The sequence below is a fragment of the Ranitomeya imitator genome, chromosome 2 (assembly GCF_032444005.1).
Source record: "Ranitomeya imitator isolate aRanImi1 chromosome 2, aRanImi1.pri, whole genome shotgun sequence".
Lineage (NCBI taxonomy): Eukaryota > Metazoa > Chordata > Amphibia > Anura > Dendrobatidae > Ranitomeya > Ranitomeya imitator.
Window position 1 is genome coordinate 238,665,033 of NC_091283.1, and position 8,776 is coordinate 238,673,808.

The 8,776-nt window shown below is 44.2% G+C and overlaps 1 non-coding gene across 1 annotated transcript; it reads left to right on the forward strand.

The window, feature by feature from the left end:
* The first annotated feature begins 3,601 nt into the window (after nt 1–3,601).
* On the forward strand, nt 3,602–3,721 carry TRNAL-CAA (transfer RNA leucine (anticodon CAA)). Its single transcript has 2 exons — nt 3,602–3,639; nt 3,676–3,721. It is a non-coding gene; the product is annotated as a tRNA-Leu (tRNA).
* Nucleotides 3,722–8,776: the final 5,055 nt, after the last annotated feature.

The window sequence follows — 8,776 nt, forward strand, 5'->3', positions numbered from 1 at the left end:
TGAATTCAAGAAAAGACAACACAAAGCTATTATGTTCGTCACATGCTACTGATCTTTGTTGCAAAAAATATTCAACACCCCCAATCCCCACTCGGTGTGGTATGCTACTATATAGAGCCTCTATATCAATAGATGCCAGCCAGGAATCCTCTTCAAGGTGAATACCCTCAAGTCTAAGTAACAGATCTTCTGTGTCTCTCAAATATGATGGAATGGAAACAACAAAGGGGCGTAAGATTTGATCTATATAAATGCCGCAGTTTTGTGTTAAAGTGTCTACCCCTGAGACAATGGGTCATCCCTTAAGTTGATCCAGATCCTTGTGGACTTTAGGAGAGCATAAAATGTCATCACCAGTGGAAATGTGGGCAGCAAAGAATCAAATTCAGCTTTGGAGATCAATCTATCGGAAAGTGCCCCCTCCAATAGTCCCTTGAGCTCTTCCTTGAAGGTAGCTAGTGGACTACCAGTCAGTACTTCATACGTCGTATTATGATGTAGGATAGTGATCCATAATCACCAGGTTACCACCTTTATCGGAAGATTTTATTATCACCTGGCCATTTTTCTTTAAGGCCTCCAGGGCTCCCTGTTCACCCTCCGACAGATTTCCTTCCCTATCCCATTCTGAACTTTTCAATTTTTTGAGATCTCTCTCAACCAGCAGTGAGAATATATCAATATTGCCAGTATCTTCCTGTGGTGGCATCTTGACACTTCTGTTTTTCAGGGCTGTAAACGGGCCTTTACCATCCTCAGGGGCTCTATCATTCTCCTGAAGGAGATCCCTGAATGCCATATAGCCTTCCATATCCTCATCACTGAGGCCCTGTTGATAACACTCCTCACTGCTAACGTGCCTAAAGAATTTCTTCCATTTGAGTTTCCTACAAAACAGGTTGAGGTCCTTTACCCCCTCAAAGCAATTAAATTTACTTGTTGGTACAAAATTGAGGCCTCTTGACAAGACCGCTAAGTCATCTGGGTAATTTCGCAAAGCATCACTGGGAACGGAGGCTGGCGGCAGCATTGCGCGCATCGGCACAGCTTCGCTGGACGCGGGAGGGTGAGTATATAACTATTTTTATTTCAATTTTTTTTAACAGGGATATGGTGCCCACACTGCTGTATACTACGTGGGCTGTGTTATATACTGCATGGCCTGTGTTATATACTGCGTGGGCTGTGCTATATACTACATGGCTGTGTTATATACTGCGTGGGCTGTGATATATTACGTGGGCTGTTTTATATAATACATGGCTGCTATATACTACGTGGGCTGTGTTATATACTGCGTGGCTTGTGTTATATACTGCGTGGGCTGTGCTATATATTATGTGGGCTGTGTTATATATTACGTGGGCTGTTATATACTACGTGGCTGTGCTATATACTACGGGGCTGTCTGTGTTACATAGGCTGTGCTATGTACTACGTGGGTTGTGTTATATACTGCGTGGGCAGTGTTATATACTGCGTGGGCTGTTCTATATACTACATGGCTGCTATATACTACATGGCTGCTATATACTATGTGGCTATGTTATGTGGGTTGTGCTATATGTCTTCCATCCGTCACCATGGCATATACGTATAAGGTTATATGCCCCTCTCACGTTAAGTCTGTAAAACCATTTATCTCCAGTTAATTGGCTAAACAGGTCAGGTGTAAGGGGTAAAGGATCGGGAAGGTGAGCTGTGATTTTATTACTCTCTCTGAAGTCCAAGCATGGACGCCGCCCTCCATCCTATTACCAAAACCCCACAGTGAATGGAGAGGTGCATGGCTGTATATGACCCTTAGCCGGACACTGGAAGGGGTAAATAAGCGAGATTTCGGCATTTTAGCTCCTGGTGTTGAGGCGATAGCACAATCATATGCCGCCATATACTAGACGTCCGGTAACCGGTAATAATTCCCTCATGTGTGGGGTCTATTTGTCTCCAGAGAAATCACACGTTACATTCCACACAGAACATTGTGTAGAAAAGGCGGCGCGAGGTAATTGTGCCAGTAGTGAGGGCGAATAATGGCGGAAATGTCACTGACTGAGGAGAAGTCTCCATGTAGCGTCTTCACTGCGGATCACGTGACCCCTGACTCCTCCCTCCTGTGACCTCATCACAGGTCCTGTGCGCACAGAGCAGCCATATATGTGGAGGGTTGTGGCTAAATCCAAGTCGGCTAAAGGACCTGGTCCCTCTGCCGACTTGGATTTAGCCGACTCCGTATAGAGAAAGCTAAATCCCAGTCGGCTGTAGCCCTGGTCCTTCTGTGCACTGGGATTTAGCTTTCTCACACAGAGTAGGCTATTTCCAAGTCGGCAGAGCGACCAGGTCCTTTAGCTCAGGGGTCCCCAACTCCAGTCCTCAAGGCCCACCAACAGGTAATGTTTTCAGGATTTCCTTTGCATTGCACAGGTGATGCAATTATTACCTGGGCAAGACTAAGGAAATCCTGAAAACATGACCTGTTGGTGGGCCTTGAGGACTGGAGTTGGGGACCCCTGCTTTAGCTGACTTGGATTTCGCCTGCTCTATATAAGAATGCTGAATCCCAGTAGATAGAAGGCCCCTGACTGTATATAGATATATATATGAATCCTGTCATGTGATTTTTTGAGCTGCAGACTAGATATGACATCTGATTACACATTTATTTATATGTGACATTTATACACAAGCATTTTCCCCTTAATCCCAGTGTGTACAATATTCTGCGCCAATCTCATCCGTGTCCCGTTTTATTTTCTGGTGATCATTTTTGTAGATCACACGACCACAGATTTTTCCATGCATGCACCTAGGAGTGTTTTAACCCTCGGGCGATTTTCCGTTTTTTAACATTTTTTTTTCCTTCCCATAACTTATTTTTCCATCCACATCGCCAATGGGATTTTTTTTTTTTTTTTGGCGGGACGTTATTATTGATACCATTTTGGCGCGGATACCATGTTTTGATCACCTTATTTCATTTTATTGCAATGTTGCGGCGACAAAAAAAAACGTAATTATGGCGTTTCAAGTTTACTTCTCGTTATGCCGTTTACCAATCAGATTATTTTATATTTTGATTGGTCAGACCTTTCTGAACACATCAATTCCCAATTTATTTATTTATTTTAATGGAGCAAAAGCGATATTTTTTTTTTCTTATATTTTTATGATATATGACGTAACTTGTAGATCACATAACCACAGATTTTTTTTCCATGCATGCACCTAGGAGTTAACTCTCCAGCGATTTTAATTTTTTTAATATTTTTTTTTCCTGCCCATAACTTATTTTTCCATCCACATCGCCTTTGGGATTTTTTTTTTATTTTGGCGGGACGTTCTTATTGATGCCATTTTGGCGCGGATACCATGTTTTGATCACCTCTTATTTCATTTTATTGCAATGTTGCGGCGACCAAAAAAAAGTCATTATGGCGTTTCGAGTTTTTTTCTCGTTATGCCGTTTACTGATCAGATTATTTTACATTTTGATGGGCGGCACGGTGGCACAGTGGTTAGCACTGCAGTCTTGCAGCGCTGGAGTCCTGGGTTCAAACCCCACCCAGGACAACATCTGCAAAGAGTTTGTATGTTCTAGTTAGTCAGGATGGCCGAGTGGTCTAAGGCGCCAGACTCAAGAGTGATCTCTTTCCCCAAAAGATGAAAAGATGGGTGTTCTGGTTTCCGTATGGAGGCGTGGGTTCAAATCCCACTTCTGACAGCTCCTTTTATGGGAAAATGTGTGTAAATGGGTTAGTAACTGGCTTAGTGATAGAAAGCAGAGGGTGGTTATAAATGATATAGTCTCTAACTGGGTCGCTGTGACCAGTGGGGTACCGCAGGGGTCAGTATTGGGACCTGTTCTCTTCAACATATTCATTAATGATCTGGTAGAAGGTTTACACAGTAAAATATCGATATTTGCAGATGATACAAAACTATGTAAAGCAGTTAATACAAGAGAAGATAGTATTCTGCTACAGATGGATCTGGATAAGTTGGAAACTTGGGCTGAAAGGTGGCAGATGAGGTTTAACAATGATAAATGTAAGGTTATACACATGGGAAGAGGGAATCAATATCACCATTACACACTGAACGGGAAACCACTGGGTAAATCTGACAGGGAGAAGGACTTGGGGATCCTAGTTAATGATAAACTTACCTGGAGCAGCCAGTGCCAGGCAGCAGCTGCCAAGGCAAACAGGATCATGGGGTGCATTAAAAGAGGTCTGGATACACATGATGAGAGCATTATACTGCCTCTGTACAAATCCCTAGTTAGACCGCACATGGAGTACTGTGTCCAGTTTTGGGCACCGGTGCTCAGGAAGGATATAATGGAACTAGAGAGAGTACAAAGGAGGGCAACAAAATTAATAAAGGGGATGGGAGAACTACAATACCCAGATAGATTAGCGAAATTAGGATTATTTAGTCTAGAAAAAAGACGACTGAGGGGCGATCTAATAACCATGTATAAGTATATAAGGGGACAATACAAATATCTCGCTGAGGATCTGTTTATACCAAGGAAGGTGACGGGCACAAGGGGGCATTCTTTGCGTCTGGAGGAGAGAAGGTTTTTCCACCAACATAGAAGAGGATTCTTTACTGTTAGGGCAGTGAGAATCTGGAATTGCTTGCCTGAGGAGGTGGTGATGGCGAACTCAGTCGAGGGGTTCAAGAGAGGCCTGGATGTCTTCCTGGAGCAGAACAATATTGTATCATACAATTATTAGGTTCTGTAGAAGGACGTAGATCTGGGTATTTATTATGATGGAATATAGGCTGAACTGGATGGACAAATGTCTTTTTTCGGCCTTACTAACTATGTTACTATGTTACTATGTTACTATGATTGGTCAGGCCTTTCTGAACACGTAAATTCCCAATTTCCAATTTTTTTTTTTTTTTAAATGGAGCAAAAGTGATATTTTTTTTATATATTTTTATGATATATGACGTAACTACATCATGCGTTGTGAAGGGGTCAATTCTATAACTATTGGCCAAATGGACCAGGTCCTTCTGTCGACTTGGATTTAGGGTATGTGCACACGTCCGGATTTTTAGCGTTTTTTTTGCGGAATTTCGCTATAAAAACGCTATAAATCCGTTAAAAAAACGCTAACATTATGCATCCTATCTTTTAGAATGCATTCCGCATTTTTTGTGCATATGTTAGCGTTTTTTTCCGCAAAAAAAAACGCATTCCGCAAAAAGAACGGACATGTTCATTCTTTTTGCGGATTTTTTGCGGATTCCATAGAAAAAATGACATTCAGAAAAAAAAAAAAAAACGCAAAAAATCCGCAAAAAAATCAGCGCAAAAAACGCGCAAATTTCTTTCAGAATTCTCAGGATTTTGTCAGGAAAAAATCCTGACGTGTGCACATACCCTTAGCCGGCTCTGTGTGAGAAAGCTAAATCCCGGTCGGCTAAAGGACCTGGTCCCTCTGTGCACTGGGATTTAGCTTTCCTACACAGAGTCGTCTATTTTCTAGTTGGCAGAGGGACCAGGTCCTTTAGCCGACTTGGATTTCGCCTGCTCTATATAAGAAGGATAAATCCCAGTAGACAGAAGGATCCTTATTGTATATAGATATAGATGAATCCTGTCATGTCATTTTTTTGCAGTAATATTGAGCCGCAGACTAAACATGACATCTGATCACACATTTATTTATATGTGACAATTATACGCAAGAATTTATCCCTTAATCCCAGTTTGTACAATATTCTGCGCCAATCTCATCTGCGTCCCGTTTTATATACTGGTCATTTTTGTAGATCACACAACCACAAATTTTTTACATGCATGCACCTAGGAGGGTTTTAACCCTCGGGTGAATTTCCTTTTAATTAAAAAAATTTTTTCCTTCCCATAACTTATTTATTTTTCCATCCACATCGCCGTTGGGAATTTTTTTTATTTTGGCGGGACGTTCTTATTGATGCCATTTTGGCGCGGATACCATGTTTTGATCACCTCTTATTTCATTTTATTGCAATGTTGCGGCGACCAAAAAAAAGTCATTATGGTGTTTCGAGTTTTTTTCTCGTTATGCCGTTTACTGATCAGATTATTTTACATTTTGATTGGTCAGACCTTTCTGAACACGTCAATTCCAAATTTGTGTATTTTTTTAATTGAGCAAAAGCAATATTTTTTTTTTCTTATATTTTTATGATATATGACGTAACTTGTAGATCACACAACCACAGATTTTTTTTCCATGCATGCACCTAGGAGTTAACTCTCCGGCGATTTTCATTTTTTTAATATTTTTTTTTCCTGCCCATAACTTATTTTTCCATCCACATCGCCTTTGGGATTTTTTTTTATTTTGGCGGGATGTTCTTATTGATGCCATTTTGGCACGGATACCATGTTTTGATCATGCGCGGCCGAAACTCCGCCCCCTCCTCCCCAGACTGCAGAAAGGGCAGCGGATGCATCGAAAAACTGCATCCACTGCCCACGTTGTGCAAAACTTTCACAATGTCCGTCGGTACGTCGGCCCGACGCATTGCGACGAAAGATGATCTACTAGATCCAGCAGGCTAAAAGACCAGGTCCTTCTGCCAACTTGAATTTAGCCTGCTCACTGTGAGAAAGCTAAATCCAAGTGGGATAAAGGACCAGGTCCCTTGAAGTGGTTTAATACCAGACTTAGGCTAGGGTCACATTGCGTTATGTTGTATTGTATATTGGGCGTGCGCTAGCGATGTGCCGTCATTTGAGTGATGGACCGCGAACACTGCTTGCAGCGTTTGCGGTCCATTCCTCGCTAGCGCAGATCGGCTAATGCGATCCCTTTTGGGATATTGCGTTAGCGCAGTCCATAGCGGTATGCGCTAAACGGACTGCCCTAACGCAATGTGACCCTAGCCTTAGTAAGCTAAAACACCAGGTCCTTCTGCCCACTTAGATTTAGCTTGCTGTATGTAACAAATTCTAGTGGGCAACGCAGTCCAACAGTGATTCACCATCTGATGCACTGTAATGATTCCACTGGTTCACTGTCGGACTTCCGTACTGTAGTGCCCCTGTGTCACGCAGGGGGCAGTCCGGCAATCCAACCTACTACAATGTTTCCGCCAGGTTATGCATATTGCCGGTCACTGTGCTCCTTGAGTTCACCTGAAGTGACAGTTGACAGCTCAGAGGGTTCTGTGATAACCGCAAACTGTAATCTCCAGTGACCTCACAGGTGGTGGCTTCCATGCCACCCTTAGGCCAGCGTCACACTCGGCGTAAGACAATATGGTCCGTAATTTACGGCCGTAATACGCAGAAAAGTCCCCAAAATAGTGGTCCGTATCTCCTCCGTAGGCAGGGTGTGTCAGCGTATTTTGCGCATGGCATCCTACGTATGTAATCCGTATGGCATCCGTACTGCGAGATTTTCTCGCAGGCTTGCAAAACCGACATATGGACATACAATGGATCCATGTGCTCAAAAAATCGTAACAACATATATACTGTCTATATATATATCTATAACGCTGGGAGCGTCACTCTGTCCGAAGCCTTTATAGACTGCGCAAGCGCAAGCACAGGCGCAGTCTGGTCCTCACAGAGTGACGCTCCCGGGAGATCGCGGTATGCGTTAACACTGAACGCACACCGCGATCTCCACCGGAGAGTCAGGGACCGCCAGGAGGGTGAGTATCGGCTATATTCACCTGTCCCGTTCCACCGCTGCGCACCGCCATCTTCCCGGTCCTCGGCCTGTGACCTTCAGTTCAGAGGGCGCGATGACGCGCTTAATGCACGCCGGCGCCGCCCTCTGACTGAACAGTCACAGCCAGAGGACCGGGAAGATGGCGGCGCGCAGCGGTGGAACGGAGGACAGGTGAATATAGTAAGTGCTGGGGGGCCTGAGCTGGCGGCGATACCGGCACCTGACCCCCACAGCACGCCGGTGTCCCCGCCTGCTCAGCCCCCCAGCACTCGGCGCCGAGCGGGTCAGAGGCAGCGGGGCCGAGCGGGTCAGAGGCAGCAGGGCCGAGCGGGTCAGAGCAGAGTGTGGCAGATGTAGCAGAGCAGAGTGTGGCAAACGTAGCAGAGCAGAATGTGGCAGATGTAGCAGAGCTGAGTGTGGCAGATGTAGCAGAGCAGAGTGTGGCAGAAGTAGTAGAGCAGAGTGTGGCAGATGTGGCAGAGCTGAGTGTGGCAGGATGGGAGCAGCCCATGTCAGAATGGGGGCGCAGGATGGAGCAGCGCATGACAGGATGGGGATGCAGGATGGAGCAGCACATGACAGGATGGGGTCGCAGGATGGGAGCAGCACATGACTGGATGGGGGCGCAGGATGGAGCAGCACATACCAGGATGGAGACCATATACCAATATAAATGCTCGCCACCCGGGCGTAGAACAGGTTCAATAGCTAATATATATATATATATATATATATATATATATATATCAGTAGACACATATATGTATATATATTAATATTTCATCCAGCGCGAGATAGCAAAAGCCGGCAATTGAATTACCGGCTTTAAAGCTGTCTCCTTCCTAAACCCGACATGATATGAGACATGGTTTACATACAGTAAGCCATCTCATATCCCCATTTTTTAGCATATTCCACACTACTAATGCTAGTAGTGTGTATGTGCAAAATTTGGGCGTTCTATTAAATTAAAGGGTTAAATGGCGGAAAAAATTGGCGTGGGCTCCCGCGCAATTTTCTCCGCCAGAGTAGTAAAGCCAGTGACTGAGGGCAGATATTAATAGCCTGGAGAGGGTCCATGGTTA